This window comes from Strigops habroptila, chromosome 3 (assembly GCF_004027225.2).
Source record: "Strigops habroptila isolate Jane chromosome 3, bStrHab1.2.pri, whole genome shotgun sequence".
NCBI lineage: Eukaryota > Metazoa > Chordata > Aves > Psittaciformes > Psittacidae > Strigops > Strigops habroptila.
The window spans coordinates 68,139,775-68,166,234 of NC_044279.2; the positions used below are offsets into that span (position 1 = coordinate 68,139,775).

Here is a 26,460-nt window from a genome sequence, read left to right on the forward strand (position 1 = left end):
ATTTAACATCCAGGAAAGGAAACGGCTTTCATGGCTGTGGTTTACCCTTTGGCTAATTTCACTTGGGTACACTAAAGAGGAGTTAAAACTTTTGGCACCACAGTTCTGAAAGTCATAATACCACGTCAAATTAAACAATATCCTATTGATCACATCTAATGCCATGAAAGAAACTGGGAAAGTGAAGATAAAATCTGAGATACTCCAAAAAACGGAGTTTGGGAGGGGGGCTCTGGAATCTCCTTGTTTACACAACTACTACTACTACTACTAACAATAAGAATAATAAATCACCAGCCGAGACAAGCATGTTGCTGTGAGCCTGCCATACACAATAGAGCTGAGAAGAACCTGGATGGTCCTCCCCATGTAGCGGACCTCCAACTCCAGGTTAACCAAGACTTTGCTCTGCTTCAGTAGCAGCAGATAACGGGAATAATCTGATTCTTAGATGCATGACTGGGGCCCTCCCACCAAAGGGCAGGAAATAATAGTTCTCCATGTCACTGTCATGGCACTGGGCACAGAATGTCAGTTTCTCGTTAGTGTAGATACTTCCACAATGGAGACTTCTGAAAAAGGCAAAGTAAAAATTAGTCAAAGGTTCAGACTTACTGATGTATTGGAATGGATTAAGGCTCTAATTCATGAAGATACTTAAGCAGTGTGTGACTTGTACATTTGAGTCATCTCTCAGATTGAGTGTGTTTTAATATAACTACATGTGTAAAATACAATGACTTCCATTAGGGTCTGGTACCTCTCAAAATTCACAGTAGAGCTCTCTTGCTTTTTGTATGCGAAATCAGAAGAGGCAGAACTTCAGAAAACACATTTCAGGAGATTATCATTGCCAGGGAGCTGTATGAGATTGCCAGAAGTGTCTCTACCCACATCTCAGACTTTGTCTATGCCCACATGCAGTGTTCACTTTAATCCTATAGTCTTTGTTAATCGCTTGCTTTAATAAGACCATTATCACGTTGCATCTTTCCCTATTCTTCTTTGTACAGGTATGTATGTGTCTGTACTTATCAGCTTCACTTTCCCACACCCCAATTCTATATACACATCTTCCTTCCTCCTTAAATTCAAAAACTTGTGACTCTACTGTAACAAACCCCCCAATGATTTCTTCATACAATATAATGACAAATTTTTAAAACTCTGGGAGAGAACCAAATTATTGTCAAACATTAGGAATAAATTCTTTACTGTGAGGGTGGTGAGACACTGGAACAGGTTGCCCAGAGAAATTATGGCTGCCACATCCTTTGAAGTGTTTGAGGCCAGGTTGGAGGGGGCTTTAAGAAACCTGGTCTAGTGGAAAGTGTCTTTGCCCACAGCAGGAGGGTTGGAGCTAGGTGATCTTTAAGGTCCCTTCCAACCCAAACCTTTCCATGATTCTATGATTCCAAGTTAAACACTTCTGCTTCTCCCAGCTACCGGGTTTCATGTCTCCCTGCTTTTATTCCTGCTTAATCATTTGACACTTTTGATTTTGTAGGGTTTGATGTCTTCTTTGAAACAATGTAAAGATAACACCCATGGAGACTATATTCTACAGAGAGGAGGCCATGTGAAATGCCTTAAAAATAACACAGGGTGATGATATTGAATGTGGTGCGATGAACCAAAGCATGAATCTGCTTAAAGAATCAGAAAGGTTTGCTTATATATGAGAATATAAAATTAAATTCCAACTTCAAGATGTATCCTGTGACATCAATGATAATTATGTTTGCTTTGCAAGGATAAACATCTCAACTCATTTAACGTGCTTTCCCTTTCATCTTTACTGCATTGAATAGATTGAGTATCCTTGTATGTTGCTTTTGGAGGTATCTGCCAGCAAATAGAAGAGTCAATGTAAACACACACTCTGAAGTATTCTGTAATACTTAAGGCTTACTGATTATTATATGTCATAAAATTAAAACCACTTCCTAAATACACAAAATCGACAGATTTTTTAATAAATGACAATTTAAAAAAAAACCAAACCTGTGATTTTTTGATCATGAGGAGGAAGAACAAGAAAGGATAACAGATCTCCAATTCACTGTGAATGCACATACCTATTAAATAATCCTGATGAATGTAAAAAGCAGCCACATAATTTTTACTCAGCTACAAAAATAGGATAAATTGAAGGTTCCTAAAGGATGAAATGGAAGAATAAAGTATTCAAATTTATGGCTTATACAGGACATTAGCACAAACAATTCTTAAAAATAGTTCTTTCTAGAAAGACAAATACATCAGCATTCAAAAATAAGTATCTAACACAAAGATATCATGTGAATAGAGGGGTTGACTGTACTTTTCCCTGGTCTGATGAATTTTTGATAATTTGAGAGATCAGGAGAATTAGACCATGGCTTGACAGCTCTCTCATTAGCTTTTAGAACATAAATAGAATGCCGCACATATCTGTGTTGTGTAATTACCGAAGTATGGATAATTTAGAGCAGATCTGTCCCATGCAGCAAAATGACTGCTGGGATCAACAGCTCCTACTTATGAAGCCTGTTCTCAAACCAGTTAGGAGTTTCAGTTTGCAAGTGCAACAATGCTGCTTTAAGCGGAGGGCTTCTGCCCATGCTCATAGTATTGCACTGTGAAGGTAGGTGGACTGGCTTGGTGGTGCTGGCTCAGGGTAACGACTTACTTCAGAGCTCAGATGTGCCACTTGTACAGTCAAAAAATGAATTCTTGAAGGAAGGAAAGTGGTGGTGCACTATTCCATGAGTTTTCCTTGCTTGCAGGGACTGGAAGAAAAAAAATCGAGAACACAAAAATGTGGAAAAAACCCTTTTACCACAAAAATACAGGTGAAAAAATGTATAAAATGGTTCTATTTTCTACACTGGATTATTGTAAACTGCTAAATCAAGTTCAAGGGTTTGATCTTAATCTTCAAGGTTCTCCAGAACTTTGTTCCAAATACATCAGTAAACAGATCACCCTATCTGAGTATGACCTCCCATAGCAGCTCCTGTCCTTTCCTATGATGGCACTGTTGAATTTCCCAGGAAAAAAAGCAGGTCTAAGACAGGAGAATTAACCTTTTGTCCTTATAGAGATGTAAAGAGGCACAGACTTTGTGCATGTCTGAGCAAACACAAAAGACACTTCTCCACCTTACCTCTTGGCAATACAAACTCCTTCAGTACAAATGGATCAAGAAACATATAATCACCTATATGGTGATAAAGCCTACAGAATTATGGTGAGTAGACAGAAAGCTGAGATGAGAAAATGTTTACTTTAATCAGGCCAAAATCAGAAGGCCTGGAAATGTAAAATGAGCAACTATTTTTATAAACATTAATTTTCAGACATCCGCTATCCAAAATTCACATATAGATTTATTGGGTTCAGCAACTGCATTCAGCTTTTATCAGAATAATTTTGACTTTAAACACTGTTTATTAAATATGTGGAGAAGGCCCATAAAAATATTAACAGTCACAGAGTAAAAGCAATTACATCAGAGTTCTATAAACTCTCGGTGTGAATGTTCGGTAGGCAGAAAGTATATTTATGAATAGGTGTAGACCAACATCTATTTGGTGCTCTGAAATGTGGTTTCATTTGTTGTTGTAGTCTTGTGTGGGAAGTAGGTACCTCAAAAAATTATGGTTTTAACCATATTATGCAGTTGATAGGTGTAAGTTGTGAGAAGGTTCTTGTAGGGTTATTTTTGATGATGAATAAATGCATAGTATGTTCTAGTGATGTCATATAATGAAAATAAAGCCCTTGAAGACTTTTTTTTTTTTAATTTGTACTTTGTTATATAGCCTTTTATATAAAATTACAAATGTTAAAATACAAGTTAGTAGTTGGCTGATAATATTATAAGAACACTGGGAAAAACTGTATCTCCAAACAGAGATGGCATGGATTTGATGGATGGGCCACTAAGTGGATAAGAAATTAATCTGGGTGGTTGCACCCGAAGCCTTGTGGTCAACAGCTCCATGTCCAGGTAGAGACCAGTGATGAGCAGCATTCCTCATGGGTCTGTATTGGGACCTTTGCTTAACATTTTTATTGGTGACATGGACAGTGGGATTGAGTATACCCTCAGCAAGTTTGCCAATGACACTGTGTGGTGCAGTTGACACTCTGGAGGGAAGGGATGCCATCCAGAGGGACCCTGAAGTGCGTGAGAAGTGGGCCAATGCAAACCTCATGAAGTTCAACAAGACCGAGTACAAGGTCCTACACCTGGGTTGGAGCAATCCCAGGCACAGCTACAGGCTGGGCGGAGAATGGATTGAGAGCAGCCCTGAGGAGGACTTGGGGGTGTTGGTTGACAAGAAGCTCAACATGACCCAGCAGTGTGAACTTTCAGCCCGTAAAGCCAACCGTATGCTGGGCTGCATCAAGAGGAATGTAGCAGCAGGTCAAGGGAGGTGAGTCTCACCCTCTATTCTGCTCTCATGAGACCCCACCTGCAGTACTGCATTCAGCTCTAGGGCCCCCAACATAAGAGGGACGTGGACCTGCTTGAGTGAGTCCAGAGAAGGCCATGAAAATGCTCAAGGGGCTGGATCACCTTTTCCATGGAGACAGACTGAGAGAGTTGGGCTTGTTCAGCCTGTAGAAGAGAAGGCTTCGGGGAGAACTTAGAGCAGCTTTCAGTACCTAAAGGGGCCTACAAGAAATCTGGAGAGGGACTTTTTACAAGTACATATAGTGATGGGACAGGTGGTAATGGCTTTAAACTGAAAAAGGGTAGATTTAGATTGGATATTAGGATGATCCGTAGAACTCGTCAGTGTCGTGGTTTGAGCCCAGCCGGTAACTCAGAACCACACAGCCGCTCGCTCACTCCCCCCCCCTCCTTTCTTCCTCCCCCCGCTCCCGGAGGGATGGGGAGGAGAATGGGAAGAATGTAACTCCCACGGGTTGAGATAAGAGCAGTCCCGCAACTAAGGTACAACACAAAACCACTACTGCTACCACCAATGATAATAACGATTAGTGAAATAACAAGGGGAGAGGATACAATTGCTCACCACCCGCCGACCGATACCCAGCCCGACCCGAGCAGTGATCTGGGCCTTCCGGGTAACTCCCCCCGGTTTATATACTGGGCATGACGTGCTGTGGTATGGAATACCCCTTTGGCTAGTTTGGGTCAGGTGTCCTGTCTCTGCTTCCTCCCGGCTTCCCCTCCTCCCTGGCAAAGCATGAGACTGAGAAAGTCCTTGGTTGGAATAAACATTACTTAGCAACAACTAAAAACATCGGTGTTATCAGCGTTGTTCCCAGGCTGAAAGTTAAAAAACACAGCACTGCACCAGCTACTAAGTAGGAGAAAAATGACTGCTATAGCTGAACCCAGGACAGTATCCACCCCTTATTCCATACCATTCACGTCATGCTCAGATCCCACATCTCTCAGCACACCATCACCCCTGTCCCATATATACACATATATATACACCCACACCCACACACAGAGAAAGATATCATTCCCTAGTCCATGGACCAATCCCTGTAAAATTGCTGAACTCATCCAGTCCATGATGTCAGGCTCCATCTCTTGTAATAGTCTTTCAGGGCAGGAGGGACGGTACATAGTGTTGGGTTGTTGCCTGCTGATGATACCGCCAAACTCGTCTGGTCACTGCTGAGCTCGTCTGGTTTCCTCAAAATTCATTCTTTGTTGAGGTGATGATCGGAGGGAAGTCAGGGTCAATGGCTGGTGACCTGAAGATATCTAGCTGGTGGGCTATAAAAGTGTTATAGAGCAGGCAACAGCGTACAATTGAGTTCATTGGCTGTTTTCCCCCAAAATCAAATCCCCTTGAGGTACACATCGGACTTCCCCATCTTCCCGCATTACCCACCAAGTATATCCAGGTCCCTGAGCAAAAGCAACCCCACGAGTGGGCTTGCCTTTACCTGAAGCAGGAATAACCCAGACTGTCTTCCCCAACAAATTCTTTATGTGCACCACAGGAACTTTATCCCCCTCTACAGTATGTAAAAGTTCTGATTGGGCTGGGCCAGCCCTGTTGGCAGATCCCCTACTGTTGACCAACCAGGTGGCTTTTGGTAAATGTGTATCCCAGTGTTTGAAAGTCCCACCACCCATTGCTCTCAGTGTAGTTTTTAACAGCCCATTGTACCGTTCGATTTTCCCAGAGGCTGGTGCATGGTAGGGGATGTGGTATACCCACTCAATGCCATGCTCTTTGGCCCAAGTGTCTATGAGGTTGTTCCGGAAATGAGTCCCATTGTCTGACTCAATTCTCTCTGGGGTGCCGTGTCACCACAAGACTTGTTTCTCAAGGCCCAGGATAGTGTTCCGGGCAGTGGCATGGGACACAGCGTATGTTTCCAGCCAGCCGGTGGTTGCTTCCACCATGGTAAGCACATAGCGCTTGCCCTGGCGGGTTGGTGGGAGTGTGATATAGTCAATCTGCCAGGCCTCCCCATATTTGTACTTCAGCCATCGTCCTCCATACCAGAGAGGCTTTAACCGCTTGGCTTGCTTAATTGCAGCACATGTTTCACATTCGTGAATAACCTGGGCAATAGTGTCCATCGTTAAGTCCACCCCTCGATCACGAGCCCATCTATATGTTGCATCTCTGCCTTGATGGCCTGAGGTGTCATGGGCCCACCGGGCTAAAAATAATTCACCCTTATGTTGCCAATCCAAGTCCATCTGAGCCACTTTAATCTTAGCAGCTTTATCCACTTGCTGGTTATTCTGGTGTTCCTCAGTGGCCCGACTCTTGGGTACATGAGCATCTACGTGGCGTACCTTCACCACCAGGTTCTGCACCCGAGCAGCGATATCTTGCCACAATGCAGCAGCCCAGATGGGTTTACTTCTGCGTTGCCAGTTGCTCTGCTTCCATTGCTGCAACCACCCCCACAGGGCATTTGCCACCATCCATGAGTCAGTATAGAGATAAAGTACTGGCCATTTTTCTCGTTCAGCAATGTCCAAGGCCAGCTGGATGGCTTTCACCTCTGCAAATTGACTCGATTCACCCTCTCCCTCAGCAGTTTCTGCAACTTGTTGCAGGGGACTCCACACAGCTGCCTTCCATCTCCGATGCTTTCCCACAATACGGCAGGACCCATCAGTAAACAAGGCATATTGCTTTTCACTCTCTGACAGTTCATTATATGGTGGGGCCTCTTCAGCACGCGTCACCTCCTCTTCTGGTGACATCCCAAAATCTTTGCCCTCTGGCCAGTCCATGATGACTTCTAGAATTCCTGGACGACTGGGATTTCCTATTCGAGCTCATTGTGTAATTAGTGCGGCCCACTTACTCCATGTAGCATCAGTTGCATGATGTGTAGAGGAGACCCTGCCTTTGAACATCCAGCCCAGCACAGGCAACCGGGGTGCCAGGAGGAGCTGCGCTTCAGTTCCGATCACTTCTGAGGCAGCTCGAACCCCTTCATAGGCTGCCAGTATCTCTTTTTCAGTGGGAGTGTAGCTGGCCTCGGATCCTTTATATCCCCAACTCCAAAAGCCAAGGGGTCGACCTCGAGTCTCCCCTGGAGCTTTCTGCCAGAGGCTCCAGGTAGGACCATTCTCCCCAGCTGCGGTATAGAGCACATTTTTCACATCTGGCCCGGCCCGGACTGGTCCAAGGGCTACTGCATGAACTATTTCTCGTTTAATTTGTTCAAAGGCTTGTTGTTGCTCAGGGCCCCATTTGAAATCATTCTTCTTCCGGGTCACGTGGTAGAGAGGGCTTACAATCAGACTGTAATTTGGGATGTGCATTCTCCAGAACCCCACAACACCTAAGAAAGCTTGTGTTTCTTTCTTGTTAGTTGGTGGAGACATTGCTGTTATCTTGTTGATCACGTCTGTGGGGATCTGGCGGCGTCCATCTTGCCATTTTATTCCCAAAAATTGAATCTCCTGTGCAGGTCCCTTGACCTTATTCCGTTTTATGGCAAAACCGGCCTTCAGCAGGATTTGGATTATTTTCCTCCCTTTCTCAAAAACTTCTTCCGCTGTATCACCCCACACGATGATGTCATCAATGTATTGCAGGTGTTCTGGAGCTTGCCCCTGTTCCAGTGCAGTCTGGATCAATCCATGGCAGATGGTAGGGCTGTGTTTCCACCCCTGGGGCAGTCGGTTCCAAGTGTACTGGACGCCCCTCCAAGTGAAAGCAAACTGTGGCCTGCATTCTGCTGCCAAAGGGATTGAGAAAAATGCATTGGCAATGTCAATTGTGGCATACCACTTGGCTGCCTTTGACTCCAGTTCATACTGAAGTTCTAACATGTCCGGTACGGCAGCACTCAATGGTGGTGTGACTTCGTTCAGGCCACGATAGTCTACTGTTAATCTCCACTCTCCATTAGACTTTTGCACTGGCCATATGGGGCTATTAAAGGGTGAGCGGGTCCTGCTGATCACTCCTTGGCTCTCCAGTCTGCGGATCAGCTTATGGATGGGAATCAAGGAGTCTCGGTTGGTGCGATATTGCCGCCGGTGCACTGTTGTGGTCGCAATTGGCACTTGTTGTTCTTCGACCTTCAGCAACCCCACAACAGAAGGATCCTCTGAGAGACCGGGTAAGGTGGACAGCTGCTTAATTTCCTCTGTCTCCAAGGCAGCGATACCAAAAGCCCATCTATACCCTTTTGGGTCTTTGAAATACCCTCTCCTGAGATAGTCTATGCCAAGGATGCATGGAGCCCCTGGACCAGTTACAATGGGGTGCTTTTCCCACTTCCTCCCAGTCAGGCTGATTTCAGCTTCCAGCATAGTTAACGCTTGGGATCCTCCTGTCACTCCAGAAATAGAAATGGGTTTCACCCCTTGATACCTTGATGGCATCAGAGTACACTGTGCACCGGTATCTACTAGAGCCTTATACTTCTGTGGGACTGATGTGCCAGGCCATCTGATCCACACAGTCCAGTAAACCTGATTATCCCTCTCCTCCACCTGGCTGGAGGCAGGGCCCCTCTAATAGTGATCACAAAATTCTCCACTTCTGTCTTGTAGAAAGGGATTAGTATTCCTTATCACAGGAGCTGGAGTAAAATCAGCTCTTTCGCTCCATCTGGGAAACTGCTTGCCAGAGACTGGAGCAGCAGCTTTCCTGGGAGGATCATCCTTGACCATTGTTCTCCTCTTCAGTTCACGCACCCGTTGCTCCAGAGCTGAAGTAGGTTTTCCATCCCACTTTCTCATGTCTTCTCCATGATCCCGCAGGTAAAACCATAGGGTGGCCCGTGGCGTGTACCTCGTATATTTTCTTTCTCGAGCAGTAGGGCGCCTTCTGTTAATAGCCGAGACATGGGTTGGTACACGTGGAGAGCTGGATAGACCGGATAAATCGTCTCTCAATTGTTTGAACTCCTGGGACAGTTTTTCCACAGCTGAAATGATGGAAGGGGTGAGATTGTCTTCGAACTCTCGGAGTTGACGAATCAGGAAATCCACTGTTGGTGATACTCCGTCATTCCAGGTCATTGATGCCAATGTGTGGGCATATGATGATGGCGCACTCCGTGTAAGTTTCCGCCACATGGGTCGTGTACATTCGACTTCATCTGGGTCTACGGATGTGTTCCTGGAATCCGGCCTACGATAGATCATCTCTGTAATGGCTGATTCCCTCAGGGACTGGATGCCTTTCTCTATCGTGGTCCAGTTGGCTGAGCGATTCGTAATATCGTCTTTGTAGGGAAACCTTTCCTTCACAGCTGCCAGGAGCCGCCTCCAAAGACTGAGGGCTTGCTTCTCTCTTGCAATCGCGTTGTCAATTCCTCCTTCCTTAGCAAGTGATCCCAGCTGCTTGGCTTCCCTACCTTCTAGTTCATGACTGTCGGCCCCATTGTCCCAGCACCGGAGCAACCAGGTGACAATGTGCTCCCCTGGAAGACGGGTGAAATCTTTTCGCATATTCCGTAGTTCGGTTGAGGTCCGGGGTCGAGAAGTGACCTCTTCTTCTTCTTCCTCTTCCTCTGACCCACGTAGTAGTAACTCTTGTTCAGGTGCTGTTGCATATAGTAATGGCACTGGGTCTTCATCTTTCTTCGCTTCGCGGGTTGCTCTTTGTGCCTTTCGTCTGCTTTTGCTTACAGGGGCAACAGACATTGTCACAAACTGGACATTTGGTTTAGCTGTAGTGTTTGTCACTGTGGTTGGAGTGGCTGCAGTGTCTGCCACTAGGATTGGAGTGGTTGCAATGTCTATTGCTGGGGTTGGTGCAGCTGTTGTGCTTGGGAGTTGAGTAACACCAACAGCTGCATTATCTGTTGCTGTCGGGGTTTGAGTAGCTACTGTGCTTGTCACTGGGGTTGGTGTAGCTGCAGTGCTTGGAGTAGCCATATTGTCTGTTGCTGTCGGGGTTTGAATAGCTACTGTGCATGTCACTGGGGTTGGTGTAGCTGTGGTGCTTGGAGTAGCTATATTGTCTGTTGCTGTCGGGGTTTGAGTAGCTACTGTGCTTGTCACTGGGGTTGGTGTGGCTGCGGTGCTTGGAGTAGCCACATTGTCTGTTGCTGTCGGGGTTTGAGTAGCTGTTGTGCTTGTCACTGGGGTTGGTGTAACTGCTGTATTTGAAGTTGGAGTAGTTGCGTTGTCTGTTGTGGTCAGGGTTTGAGTAGCTGTTGTGCTTGTCACTGGGGTTGATGTAGCTGCTGTACTTGGAGTAGCTGTGTTGACTGTTGTGGTCAGGGTCTGAGTAGCTGCTGTGCTTGTAGTTGGCATAGCTGCGTTGTCTGTTGCTTTGCCATCAGATCCAGAGACATTTTTTTCCCTTTGAAGGTGCTGGATAGTGTTGAGCAGGGCTCTGTAGGCATAGGCCAAGCCCCAGCACGTTGCCAAAATTCGTCCCTCTCTGGTATAACCAGGACGACAGCACACCTCGTTTAAGTGTTTTACTAGTTTTTCCGGATGTTGCACTTGTTCAGTGGTGAAGTTCCAAAGCACTGGAGGGGCCCACTGGCCTAGGTACTTGCCCATACTATCCCACACACCCTGCCACTCATAACTGTCCAGCCTCAGGGAAAATCTCCTGGTGGTCCTCCTATATCGTCGTCTAACCCTAGACCAGATTCGAACCTGATACTGCTGAATTTTTGACATTAAACGAAATAGGATGTTCCTACGACGGGATGGCCGTGGGTAAAACACACTCCGTATGTTTGCCAACATGCTGATCCCCAGCACAATCAGCAGGCAGGTTTCAAGGGTACTCAAAGGCCATCTAAAACCTTCAGAACTCTCAATTGCTGTTGCAAATAGGCTGGTGGGGGAACGGGGGGTGAAAGAGAATGCTTCCTTCGTAAGTTTACCCCCCGAGGAGAAAAAAAAAGATATGCAATTGCTAAAATATTTCATTATATACCTCCCAATGTATAGTGGTGATGGCCACGCTGGAAGCACAAACCAGACCAGTTTCATGATCAATGAGTCTATTGTATTACAAGTCATTACCATGAAGTACAGTGAAACAAGAACCTTAGCCCAGGCCCCCCAGCCGATAAACACTAAAACAGCAAATAGTGGCTGTAAGTAAGGTACAACATGCTGAAACTCTGAGATCAAGCGCAACACGTCTGAGAGCCAAATAATCACCATTGTGACGAGTAGTAACAATGAATGCTTATCACAAATATGATTAAACACACTCTGGTCAGATCTGTCGTTATCTCAACCTTTCGAGCCCCACGTTGGGCGCCAAAAAGAACTGTCGTGGTTTGAGCCCAGCCGGTAACTCAGAACCACACAGCCGCTCGCTCACTCCCCCCCTCCCCCTTTCTTCCTCCCCCCGCTCCCGGAGGGATGGGGAGGAGAATGGGAAGAATGTAACTCCCACGGGTTGAGATAAGAGCAGTCCCGCAACTAAGGTATAACACAAAACCACTACTGCTACCACCAATGATAATAACGATTAGTGAAATAACAAGGGGAGAGGATACAATTGCTCACCACCCGCCGACCGATACCCAGCCCGACCCGAGCAGTGATCTGGGCCTTCCGGGTAACTCCCCCCGGTTTATATACTGGGCATGACGTGCTGTGGTATGGAATACCCCTTTGGCTAGTTTGGGTCAGGTGTCCTGTCTCTGCTTCCTCCCGGCTTCCCCTCCTCCCTGGCAAAGCATGAGACTGAGAAAGTCCTTGGTTGGAATAAACATTACTTAGCAACAACTAAAAACATCGGTGTTATCAGCGTTGTTCCCAGGCTGAAAGTTAAAAAACACAGCACTGCACCAGCTACTAAGTAGGAGAAAAATGACTGCTATAGCTGAACCCAGGACAGTCAGGAACTTGTCAACAAAGTTTTAAGTTGACAAGCAGGTATTCTTTATTGTGGCACCGGAGAACACGGGGGATAGCTCCTCCTAGCGTGTTCTGTCCGAGCATCAATCAAACCATGATTATATTGTCGTTAGTCATACATATTCATTATATTGTATACATATTCATGAAGTTGTTTACACATGACATCACATTCCTAGAACATTCTTCCCGCATGCGCACTTTACTATGGTAGTGGTCTTTGAGATCTTTAGTGGTCATTTCTTCATCGTCCTCCTCTTCATCAGCTTATCTTTTCCTTGAATTCTTGTTCTGGTAGTCTTTGAGGTCTGCGCAGTAGATAAGTGCTTGCGTCAGTTTAATTAGTTTGGTAACACTGCTGACATAAGTGAGTGATTTCTTCTCATCCTTCTACTTATCAGTTAACTTAGCTACGGCACATCCTGAACATCTGCTACTTTCAGACACTCTTTATCTACAGCCCTTATTTTGCTTACAATAAATTTTAAACGAAGGTCATAAGGTTCTAAAACTATGTCAGCTACAACAATTTATCTTATACAAGGATCCTTATTATGTTCTTTTGGTTGGGCTTTTTAGGTTTGGAAAGTTTTGTTGTTACGTACAAAGCCAGCAAGCGTAATGTTACTTAAAACTGAATTTTTTTTATTTATCATTTTGGACTTCCTCATCTCATAGGAAGAAGTTCTTTAATGAGAGGGTGGCGAGACAGTGGAACAGGTTGCCCAGAGAAGCTGTGGCTTCCTCATCCCTTTGAAGTGTTTGAGGCCAGGCTGGATGGGCCTTTAAGAAACCTGGTTAAGTGGAAGGTGTCCCTGCCTATGGCAGGGGTTGGAACTAGATGATCTTCAAGTTGCCTTCTAATACAAATTAGACTGTGATTCTATGACACAAGAATTTAGCTTGATCAGTGCAAATCCAGGTTGGTTTTACATGCAGAGTTTTAGCAAATAAAAGTTGGCACTGGTTCTAGGTATAATAAGGTTGTGAAGAACAAAATACAATGCTGTTCTCATTGTTTTATGATTATCTTTGCGACTTCACAGAATTTTTAACAGCCAGACTAAAAACCCATTCACTTAATGAACTTTGAATTAATATTCATCAACACCATAGTAACTGATGGTCTAGTCAAAAAAGAACTGAAAATGTTTTAATGCATGGCAATCAAACAAGATGATCAGTTAAAGCAGTTCATTATCTGAATCATGTAATAGATGGAAAAAAAAAATTCTGCATAACTTTTTCTTACTTCTCAGAGCTTATTGTAGCTGAATTTCAGTACCAGAAGTCTTTACTCCCTCAAATGGTACACACCATTTGCACTAGACCTTCAGTTACATGAGTGCGGTAAGAAGAATTCTTCCAATCTATATTGCATGATAGTGAATTCTTATTTCATTCTTCCACAGAGCCATAAATATATCAAAGTCTTTGAAGTTATGTCAGTTTATATTGGTTGTGAGTCAGGGGTTTAATGTAGAGATTTCTGACTTTCAGAAAGCATAGTAGACTATACTAGAATAAAATAGGACTAGACTAGACTAGACTGGGATGGAATGGAATGGAATGGAATGGAATGGAACGGAATGGAATAGTTAGGGTTGGAAAGGACCTTAAGACCATCTAGTTCCAATCCCCTGACATGGGCAGGGATATCTCGCACTAAACCATGTGGCCCAAGGCTCTGTCCAACCTGGCCTTGAACACCGCCAGGGATGGAGCATCCACAACTTCCTTGGGCAACCCATTCCAGTGCTTCACCACCCTCACTGTAAAGAACTTCTTCCTTATGTCTAATCTAAACTTCCTCTGTTGAAGTTTGAAGCCATTACCCCTTGTCCTAACACTACAGTCCCTAAGGAAGAGTCCCTCCCCAGCATCTTCATAGACCCCCTTCAGATACTGGAAGGCTGCTATGAGGTCTCCACGCAGCCTTCTCTTCTCCAGGCTGAACAGCCCCAACTCTCTCAGCCTGTCTTCAATCGGGAGGTGCTCCAGCCCTCTTATCATCCTCGTGGCCCTCCTCTGGACTTGCTCCAACAGCTCCATGTCCTTCTTATGTTGAGGACACCAGAACTGCACACAATACTCCAAGTGAGGTCTCACAAGAGCAGAGTAGAGGGGCAGGATCACCTCCTTTGACCTGCTGGTCATGCTTCTTTTGATGCAGCCCAGCATACGGTTGGCTTTCTGGGCTGCGACTGCACGCTGCTGTCTCATGTTAAGCTTCTCATCAACCAACACCCCCAAGTCCTTCTCCGCAGGGCTGCTCTGAATCTCTTCTCTGCCCAACCTGTAGCAGTGCCTGGGATTGCCCCGACCCAGGTGTAGGACCTTACACTTGGCTTGGTTAAACTTCCTAAGGTTGGCATCGGCCCACCTCACAAGCGTGTCCAGGTCCCTCTGGATGGCATCGCTTCCCTCCAGCGTATCAACCGAACCACACAGCTTGGTGTCGTCGGTAAACTTGCTGAGGGCATACTCAATCCCACTGTCCATGTCGCCGACAAAGATGTTGAACAAGACAGGTCCCAACACCGATCCCTGAGGGACACCACTCGTTACTGTTTTCCAACTGGACATTGAGCCGTTGACCACAACTCTTTGCATGCGGCCATCCAACCAGTTCTTTATCCACTCAGTGGTCCATCTATCAAATTGATGTCTTTCCAATTTAGAGACGAGGATGTCGTGCGGGACAGTGTCGAACGCTTTGCACAAGTCCAGGTAGATGACGTCAACTGCTCTGCCCCTGTCCATCAGTTCTGTGGCCCCATCATAGAAGGCCACCAAATTGGTCAGGCAGGATTTCCCCTTAGTGAAGCCGTGTTGGCTGTCATCAACCACCTCGTTGTTTTTCATGTGCCTTAGCATGCTTTCCAGGAGAATCTGCTCCAAGATTTTGCCACGCACAGAGGTGAGGCTGACTGGTCTGTAGTTCCCTGGGTCTTCCGCCTTCCCCTTCTTGAAAATGGGAGTTCTATTGCCCTTCTTCCAGTCATCGGGAACTTCACCTGACTGCCATGATTTTTCAAATATGATGGACAGTGGCTTAGCAACTTCATTTGCCAGCTCCTTCAGGACCCGTGGATGGATTTCATCAGGTCCCAGGGACTTGTGCATGTTCAGGTTCTTGATGGTCTTGAACCTGCTCCTCTCTTACAGTGGGCCTAAGGTCTTCATTCTCACAGTCCCTGCATCTGCCTTCCAAGACTCGGGTGGTGTGGTCAGAGCATTTGCTAGTGAAGACTAAGGCAAAGAAGTCGTTAAGAACCTCAGCCTTCTCCAAATCCATGGTAGCCAGTTCTCCTGCTAGCTTCCAGAGAGGGCCCATGTTGTCCCTAGTCTGTCTTTTATTTGCTACGTACCTATAGAATCCTTTCCTGTTATCTTTGACATCCTTTGCCAGATTTAATTCTAACTGGGCCTTAGCTTTCCTAACCTGATCCCTAGCTTCCCGGACAATGTTCCTGTATTCTTCCCAGGCCTCCCCTCCTCACTTCCACCTTCTATAAGCTTCTTTTTTCCCTCTAGGGTTCCTCAGCAGCTCCTTGTCCATCCATGGAGGACTCCTGCCCCTCCTGCCGCACTTCCTTCTAGTCAGAATCCAACACTCCTGTGCATGTAGCAGGTGACCCTTGAATATCTACCAGCAGTCTTGGGCTGCCCTGCCCTCTAGGACGATATCGCATGGAACCTTACTAAGCAGGTTTCTGAAGAGGCCAAAGTCTGCTCTTTTGAAGTCCAGGGCAGTGAGCTTGATGCATGCTCTTCTTACTGTCCTGAGGATCTCGAACCTGACCATCCCGTGATCGCTACAGCCAAGGCTGCCCCGGAGTGTCTCATTTCCAACCAGTCCCTCCCTGATCCTGAACACATTAGCATATGCTGCATGCTTAAATTGAAGCCTTTTTTAAGGTAGCAAGGGTTAGACACCCAAAAGTTGAAAAAGAAAAAAACAGTTTAATCATGCACTGAATTGTAGTCTGTCCCCTTTCTGTTAAGGATCATTCTGCTTTTATTTTGTGAAAAGAAAGGAGAAGGGGCAACAGGAGATGTCTGACAGAATGTAAGTATTACTGCCTTTCCATTAAGCATTTCAGTGCCAGCCTCTTGTCCAGAAGAACAGAGCAGTGTGAAATGGGAAGCTCTGATTTTTCATGTAAGGAAATATTTTACGGTTTATTTCTATTATTGTTCCATTTCAGCCAGTCTTCATGAGAGAGCAGCCCCACTGATACCTGTGGGAAATTGTATAATAACTCCTTTGTATGTCTTCTCTTAAATGTTAAAAGCAATTATCCTGTTATTATACTGTTCCTTCACAAAACATTCTACCATTATGCAGAACAGATCTCTAGAAGTCATGGCCTTATCATAGAATGAACCATGTTTTTGTGAAGAGCATACTTATTATCTGTGATGAAAAAAAGGTATAATTTGTCCTTTTGCCTACGGCTTGCTGCCTTATATTCCACAGCACAAACTCTGAGAGAATGGCATCATTGGTACTACCCCATTTTGCCTTCAAAACAAAGAAAGAGAAAGTGATGGGGAAAAATCCATCTAAGCTACAACTACTCTCTCATTCGTGCATGAAATGCATTCAAACCCCTCCTAATTCTATCAAAACCATCTTCATTCAAGACAAAAGGTTTTCTTATTATAATATTTTTATTCTGCTTCAATACAGTTTTCTCTGCTGAATTGATCTTATTAGAGCCCTCTACTTGGTCTACAGGAGTTCTTATGCTTTGTTTTAATTTATTTTAAGCTTTTGTGACTCAGAAGCTTGGGGCCCAACCTAAATCCCAGTTTTCCACAGGAAAAATAAGATGATGATGATGATGATGATTGTTATGAAATATTTCCAAATTCTTGCAATACACTATTACTCAGTTACATAAGGCAATGAAAAAAAAAAAGAAAAAAGCATTAACAGTAGGCTTAATTTTGCTAAGTAATGGAAATATCTGCATATCCAGTAGACTTCTTTTAGACATCTGCATGCCAGTAGTAAAATAGATTTTTGTAAGCACTAAAATTATATCCAGTAGGTTGCTCAAAACCATCTCAGAACACCATTCCTCAACCTTTCTCAACTGAAAAACCATCTCACCTTCTCAGTAAAATACCTCCAAGTTAATTTTAGGGGATACTTTTCACTGAAAGGGGAGTGATAGGGAAAGAAGGAGAGCTTGGCTAGGAATGTTGTGATAGTGGCTTTAACACAATTTGTCTAATCAGTGAACACCTTGCATGAATATGGAAAGTGGAAATGGGACCATGAAGGTATAATCCACAAAGAGATCCCTGCACATCGCATGACCATCAGTATGGGTATCTAAAACTTCCTGAGCTCTTCTCTGGCTCCCTCCCTGTTCCTGATAGTCCTAAATGTTGCTCAAAACTACTGCAGGCAGCTTACTACTCTTTGTCCAACACTGTAAAGGAAATGAGATTTTAGCTGATGATCAAGAAAATGCAAACACTGCCATCTATGGTGGGCATAGATGTTCAGTGCTTAGTAGACTACCTTCTGAGGTTTTCCAGACAACTTGTTGAGAAGCATCAGTGTGGAATGATACCTTGTAATGATCTGAACTTAACTATGCATCTGTAACATCATTATTAGCTTTCACAAATAACCAAAAAACAAGGTAAAGATGTACGTGCCTCACTTCAATTTTGAGACCAAAGTTCTAACAGTTTTCATGTGATATAGAGGAGCATCAGTAACTGGAAATAAAAGATAAAAAAATATATACAGCACTTGACTGCCAAGCTGAGCTCTGGTAGACTCCCAGTGTCTAGATATCAAAGGCAAAACCTGTTCAAACTAAACTATTTCATAAACTCAGCTACAAGAAACAAGTTGAATAAAGATGAGCCTTCATATTCAGACTCTTTCAAAATAAAAAGAGAAATTTGAAGGAGTTCAGACATCAGGAAAAGTTCGGTTTAAACAGTGATGCAGTGGATTAGACTGCCCAGGAAGGTTGTGGAGTCTCCATCGCCAGCAGACTGTCAGACTACATAAGCATACAAGAGAACAGATGTCGCACAGTTGATATACAGTACATCTTCTCTTTTAGTCTTATTTTGTATGATTTTTTTTTATTATTTTAACCTATGCAATACCTGTTTTTACTAGACAGCTGCTCAGCAAAGTGCTCTAGAAGAAGCTGCATATGCAGTGAACTACACATCAGATATCACAGCAAGCATTTCCTACAATTTTACTTAAATTACAATTTTCCCAAGGGAAATTATCCCCAAAAAGCATTTCTTTTGAACAGACTATCCTGTAATTTGTGCAAATTATAAAAAACTTGCTACAGTTGTTCCTAAAAATGCCCACAGATGCTGTGTGTGATACCTTCTGTCATTGCTGGTGATATGTTCTTTTGCTAAAGAAAACCAGAGCACCGATATCTGCATACAGCAAACAAAACTTTTACATGTTAGATTTCCAAAAGAGTAGCCTGATATCAAAAGATTTTGCTTTCAAAAAACCAATAGAAAAATCTTCAAGGACTAGGAATATAGTCAGTCTACGTCTCATTTTATTTTCAGTCTAGAGGCAGTGTACAAAGTGGGACATAGCTCAGGTTAATATGACCTGCATAAACAAGATGTGAAAAGACTATTAGTCCTCCTCTCACCCAGCAAAAAAGTGAAAGATAGTACTGGCAACTGAAAAATCACATTCTGCCATGTTTTGAGGTTCTATGCTTAATAGTAAACACAAGTGTGTAGCTTTCATGAAAGAGTTCTGTAAAATGCTTTGCCAAAATTTTTGGTCCATCTTCATATATGGAAAAGAGGGGTCCAGAGTGGGAAGTTCAAGAGTCTTCCAGAGTGGGACAGGAGAAGGTACAGTCTGGGGCATAAAGCAGGTCAGAGGCTTCAGCACATACAGGAGAGTCCTGGAGTAGAAAAGCAAACTTCCCCTGGGCTCCTTCCTGTCCACTACCAGCTGGACATCTTAAGATTCGAGTTGAATCGTTATACTCCTGAAACTGATCATCGTGCAAGCAGTTATCAGATGACATTTCACTTTTCTGGTAGCCTGGCAGCAGATATTCGGACAATGTTACCAACTCGCCCAACAGTGTTTTGCTATCTGTTGTCTCCACACCATGATATTTGCTCTTTTACAAATCTCAGTGACTGGCACATTTTCAAAAGTTTCTGAAGCAGATTAAATGGACTGATGTTTCCCAGATATAGTGGTTATATTCCTAATAGAGTGACTACAGATAGGCCAGTTAGTATATGCATGATGTTGAGATGGGACTGTTGCTCATTCACTTTAAATTTTTATGCCAGTATAGTATTTGTTCTCTCCCACTTGGAGTTTCCCCAAAGCACTCCTAGCTTTGAACAAACTGTGATTTATTGTATCATGGAGAACATCACATGGCAGTTCAAGACTGTTGGGAAATAAATAATAAATTACAAATTTAAAAATCTTTATTTTTTAACAATTTGAATTTGAGGAGAACTTCTAAAGTGCTTCATTATTAAAGTAGTTAACAAGCATACAAAAAATTTTGGTGTGCCTGGAAAAACTAAAGTGGTAATTATGCCTGCCTACCAGACAGTGGGCTTTAGTACATCCTAAACCACTTCAGAAGGATGGTCTCTGTTCTGAATAACTTATAGCTGAAGGAAGAATGGACATGTAAGCAGACAGAGAGCAAAGGAAGAAAGATTTCAGAGTAGACAAAAGCCTTAGCAGTGAGTTAATTTAAGGTGTGACAGGCCAGAGAGACAGAATATATGGGATAGACCAGGAAGAAAAATTTGTATATAAGGTCTATGCTGAGGAGCCATAACAACGCAGAAAAAGTAACCTGAGGTTCTCTATTGTATTGTCTGTAAGGATAAAGCCCTCACGTGGAAACAGGATGGCTTATTCTGTTTTCATGCAAACCAGTTTCACAACAACAAAAATCCTTCCACTTTAATAGAGTTAATGAGGGTTTTTTTGTAAAATCAGGGTGTTGAGAGAAGCAAGGAACCCGTTAATAAAAGTAGGAGTAGTCTGATGCAGGATGTGATGAGAGCACTGGGTATAAATTATAAACACTCTGTATTGACCGCAGGTGTATCAGTTAAACGTTAACAATACTGAATGTGTTTCATTAGCTTACTGTCACTGAAACAGAAGGTCTATGGAATACAATAATGTAGTAAAGTTCAGGTTTTTCCAAAGTCTTATGTAGAATAAAATCAGAATTTTGCTACTATCTGTAGCCATATTTTTCCTCCTCTGTATAATTCCAAGGATATAGATGCCAAATACAAGCAGGGAGGGGAATACACTCTAATTTGGAAACTGGCCAGTGAATAAGAAGTGACTATGGTTAGAGACTTCTACAGTCACTGGGAGGTCAGAGGAAAGCTAACAAGCTAATGAGCCTGGAATTCTTCTCTCTAAAGGATGAATAAAGAATTGTGCTGCTGCAAAAGGGTAGACATGTCTGTCTGTCCATCTTTAAGAAAGTCAGGATTATTTTCATCAATCAAACAGATTCTGAATAGTAAATTTTGCTGTCAGTACCACTATTTCTCCCTACTTGGTGGAAAGAGGGCTACTTCTTGTTACATGATTTTAGCTATGTACCTAATAAATATCTTGCTACAGAAATTCTTTCCCACACGTTTTGATGCACAAGGATTTGAGCCCAGACCTGTTCCTGTGTTCTCCCACTCCCACCCACCTGAAGACGGACCAAAGTGACAAACAGAAAAAGAAAGGACTTCTGCTGGAGCTGCAAAAGCTAAATGTTCTATTGATACATAAAGGAAAAGACTTACCCATGCCATGACATGAGAGTACTTTTCTTTAATGTAAGGAAAATGTAGCCAAATAAATCTGCTTAGTGCTGCAGTTGGCTAAAATGAAGGCTTTTTAGCAATTCAGTATAATTTAGAAAATATTCAGAGCTGGTTTTAATTGGTCTATTTTTTCACTGTAGTAAGAGTGTTCCAGAGCTGAAGGATCTTCTATTCAGCCCTGGAGCACTCAATGGTTTGGCTCCAAAACCTTCCCTTGGTTGCACTCTTATAATCTTACCTCTGCTGTGATAGCATTGTCATTCAGAGCACTCTAGTTAAAGGTGTATGGGGGTAGTACCTTTCCTTGTTGTGGGAAATATCTTACCTTAATGTGTCACATGAGATACGGGTTCCATTTAGAGGCACAACAAATTAGTTAATCTAAGTTTAGAGACTCTTCTTCCTACAGCCCATATGCAGCCTTCCTGTGGATACACCATCCGTTGATTTGATGTTCTTCTCTTAGGCTAGAGAAAGCAGACTTTTTCCCTTCCTGATTCAGTATACCAGTGTAAGTGAACCAAAGTCAATAAGGATGTGATGTTTCAGGAAGGAGATGGTGACATGATGAGCCACTGCTCTGTTTTATAATTGTGAGACAATAAAAATTCACTCCAAATTTCTTTCTCATGCTGGATCTCATCCAGCTTTTCTCAACCAGTAACTCTCTTACTATGTCCATGTGGCTAAAGAATATATGTAAAATATGTTGTTATAAATAAGATCAGCAAGTTTAAGATAAAATAGCTTCTTGTTGCAAGGAACAAGATGTCAAATTGTGATGGGGATGTTTTATTAACATGTCTCTATCTCTTTCTCCCTTGTTAGCAAAGAGATGTATTTGACTTTCTTTAATGACATCTAAAAATAACTGATTAAAAATGCCCTGAGATTTCACACTTACAAAAACAGGTTAAGGAGAGGCAGAACAGGCCAGTCGTCTAAAAATATATTCAGGTGTTTCACAGAACACAATCTGTCATTGCCAGACTTCTTAGAAATCTTCCCTGCATCAGGCACACACCAGGAAGAGACAAAAAAGATAAGCTGACGTAAAACCAAGGGTAAAGAACCACTCCCCTGTGGCAGGACTTCTAGAAGATTTAGAGTTGTGCTACTGCCAAACCAATGCAGAAAATGGGTTTCCACTCAAGATGTGAGAAACATTTCTCTTTTACCAACAATCTTGCCACAGAATAATAATGTTCTAGGTATTTTTTATTTTGTATTTTGAAAACAAAGACACTAATAGTCAGATTATGACCAACACACTGTTTGTGTTTGTCTAGTTCACTGCAATCACTGATTCTGAAATCCAGTGTTCTCTCTCTGCTCTAGCTTGCCAGCCAGTTTGAAATGGGAGCTGCCCCTTTTGCTGGGCTCAGAGGTATGTAATTCCTGAGAAAGTGTTTTTTGTTTGTCTTTCCTCATTCTTCTAAGTGGTTTGCAATGGGAAGGTGGTGTTAGCAATGGATGATCTGTTTTCTAAAGGATATAATCTAATGAAGTTTGCAGTAGCCCCTTTTAACTGTTTATAAATTGGTTGAAATAACTAAATTTTTTTTTTTTTTTTCCCTCAAATTCTTTTAGTAGTGGAGATTTTTCTTCTGTGTGAAAGCAAAGCATACAGTGGTCTGATCTATTTTATTTGAATGAGAGAATTTCCTGAGCAGATAAAGATTTGCAGTCATACATGCTTAAAACTGGAGATGTACCATCAGCATACAAAGAAATTAACTGGAGGAATTACAGCAGCTTCTAGTGGACAAAAGATTCAATTTTGGGAAAACATTTTAATTGTGGTTAACAGCTTTCTGGTGCCAGTTAAAGATTACAAGTCTAGTCCTTCTAGTAGTTATAAGGCAATATTCACATTGCTTAATTTTAACCATTCGAATTGGGTACCTGAGTAAGGAGTTTAGTGTCCTCAGGCTGCCCTGGGGCAAGGGGCATGAATGTAATTTGAAATCCCCTGGATGGTAATTCAGAGAGTCTGAAGTTGAGGCATTCCAGAGAGAAACTGGAATTAGGTGTCTAAATTAAGCAGACTCAATATGCCATCCTTATCACCTGCTGGTGAGTAAATTGGGAGCAGCCTGTAGTACTGTAACTCTTGCTTTCCTTAGAGTGAGTGTAGCAAAGTCTATGGAGTACTCTGCCCTAGTTGCACTCACCGGCTAGCTGATGATGATGATGCTGTTGCTGCTGTTGCTGCTGCTTAATGCAGTGCAAGGATTTGGAGCCTACTGTAGGTGACAGGGCACTGTAAAACATGCTCCCAGCTACTCCAGGGCTGAAATTACTATGGGTTATTTATGCCAGTCCCATTTAAATGCCTGGCAAAAGATAAAAAAATAAGAGAGAGAAAATTACCAGTTCAGTAAAGAATCTAAAAATTTACTTTAATTAAAAAAAAAAATGAAAAAAAAGTAAGCAAAAAACCTGCTTTAGGGGGATCCAGTCATAAAACAGTATTATCCTGAAAGTCTAAAGCTTTTAATACTGCATGAATTACAAACTATGAAATGAAACAGTCAAAAGATTTGCAGACGTTTCCCTGCTGATGTAAAATCTTTTATCACTCATTCTCACCTTGTGTTTGTATCATCCTCTGCACTGCAGAATTGGCTTCAGCCCATAACAGTTAATGTATTAAGTGCTTTTTTTTACCTTAAAATTCACCATCGTTGTAATGAAAATGTGACAGAAAAATTGTGGTGTGGTAAGTGAGACATATTTTAGCTCTAGTAGATCTTGGCAGAGCTTTAGCATTTCACCTATTTTATAACAATAGGATTCATTAAGCAATAGCAAGAAAATCTCAACTTTCATGGTGATCAGCAAATTTACACCATTTGCAGAAGAACTTGACTAACAGTAAAAGATTAGTGTGTACACACTTTTGAATTTTCTGTTTTAGATTACATCTGCTGTTAACTGGAATCAGTTCTTTAGCATTGTGACAGCCTATATCCTTGAGGGATCTCTTTATGCTTCTTTTGGGTCTTCCTCTGTTTTTTTAATTTCAACTGAGTTTTCACTATTATTTTTTATCCTAATAAAAGAAGTCTAACAAACAAACCACTCTTTGCTCATCTAATATAAATGCAATTACTCTTTTGATCTGTCCTCCTGGTCATTGTAAAAATGACAGAAATGTACAATGATTTTAAGTCTGAAATTTCCCGTCTTCCGTGGACAATAAAGATGCCAAAATGTTGAAGCAATTTAGATCAAACAATATAAACAATCTTTTAATAATCACCTACTCACTTATAGACAAATGAATTGCATTTCCTTCTCTTCTTCCCCTCTCCATCTACTTCAAAGTAAAATAAAGTGGTAGTGCTGCCTATTATTTTCTGGGTTTGCCTTTCTTTAATGAGTCCTGTCTTTATTGATCCTCCTGAAAACTGGGTACTATCTAGTCTGAGTACTAGCCTATGTCATGGCCAACTCTATAGTCTGATGTTTAGTGAGAGCTCATTAGAGGGACAGAGGCAATTTTAAAATTACACTTTTATGACTCCAGAGTTAAGTCCAACCTTTTTTGTGACTATTCTTGTACTGTTTCAGTAACCATGATGCTGAAAGCAGGGAGAAAATATGTGAATTCTGCTTCTGTTTCTCCCCCAGTGCTTCCAATTTCTCAGTCAGTTCTTTGCCCTCCTAGCTGAACAGCAATCTCCAGCAGATGCCATGTGCATGTGTAATATGGTTTGAACTTCAGTTGGAGCCTTCCTTGTATTACACATCTGCTCATATACCTACAACTACTGTCACTACAATTTTCTTCTTGTTAACAATTGCTTCACAGAACAGCTCATAGACAAAATATGTTTGAGGGAAAATGTCTTCTAAATACATAAGTTCTTTTCAGTTGGGTTACTATGTGCATTTGCAACCTTTCAGCATTTGAGCTGAGAAAAAGAGTTCCTGGATGACCCTTCACTGCATCTGGGCACAAAATGATACATTTGAGAAAAAAAAGACACTGCATTACAACTACAACTAAACATTACATATGCACCCATGTTTCAAAACAGGTGCTGTTTACTTCAGTTTATTAGATCTGCTTGTACTCCTTTTCAGATTCCCAGAGATAAAAATGTCATTTTTCTGAGGAGAGACGGATAAAAATCTTTTAAACAATACAAACATGAAATGAAACAAAATTGGGTCCGTGAGTAACAGAGTAATATTCTGGAGATCTTGTTTGATCAATAACATTCTACTTCTTGTGGAAGCAACTCAGGTAATGAGAAAAGGAAATTTTTAGTTCTGGTAGGCTTTTAGTCTTTATATGTCACTAGATAAGATGATGAAGTCTATATATCACTTTATACTCTATTTTAAGATAAAGTTGACTATTCATTTGATTACATATAGGATCACCAAGATGACAAACAGAAGTGGCAAGTTGGTGTACTGGTGTTGTCTGGTCTTAAACACTCCTGTTTCATGAAATGCGGTAATAGCACACTGCAAGTTACCATGCCCAGATATCACCAAAGCACCACTACTGGAGTGCTGATTTTGGAAAGGAGGAGCTACCTTCAGCCCCTTTTCCACACTCACGCAATGCCAAAGGCACCCCACAGCCTGTATGGAGCAAGTAAAAAGTTCATTGTCAGTTATTTATTCTTGACATCCACACACCTCACAGCTAATTATTTAGCTCATAGGTTTACAATGAGCAAAACCTGCTATTTACTTGTCTTAGCATGACCAATTGCAGGATATGTTGATTGGGAGTGTCCCTACTATTTGTGCTACATAACATTCCTTTGTTTTTCTCTAGGTTAGCCCTCTGACAGACTGAGTTTTATAGTTGATAAGGAGTCCACAACTACCTGTTGGTGCCCATAAAGATCAGCATCCCATTGTGCAAAGCTGCTTTCGTGTAAGACACTGCTGATTTTACAGACACTGCCCATAACTACCTTCCAGTATCTGTTATGCTGCAATTTCTTCAGAAAGAGCAGAAATCTTAGTGCTTGGTTTCTGGAGCTAGAATCTGCATGATAAAGTCTACTGTCTAAACACTAAAGAGTGTTTCCTGATGCTGTCTGAGCATCTAAGCCTGTTTTTAGATAGCTTTACTTTGTTAATCTAGACTCTAAATTGTGTTTATTTAATTTTGATTTGGAAGAAAAATTTAAAAATTGGTCACCCATTGCAATAATTAAGTAATTTTTAGGGTCTCTCAAACTAAATTTGAATGTTGTTTACCTATCAGAGTGCCATTTACTTACCTGCTTCTATATCTGATTTGGTCAGACCACATACAGACATTCAGAAGA

At 42.4% G+C, this 26,460-nt stretch overlaps 1 long non-coding RNA gene across 1 annotated transcript; it reads right to left on the reverse strand.

Annotated features, from left to right (window-relative positions):
- Positions 1-1,246: 1,246 nt before the first annotated feature.
- On the reverse strand, positions 1,247-25,323 carry LOC115605346. Its single transcript, XR_003990571.1, has 3 exons — positions 25,313-25,323; positions 24,240-24,248; positions 1,247-1,394 (listed from the first exon to the last, which is right to left on the reverse strand). It is a non-coding gene; the product is annotated as an uncharacterized LOC115605346 (long non-coding RNA).
- Positions 25,324-26,460: the final 1,137 nt, after the last annotated feature.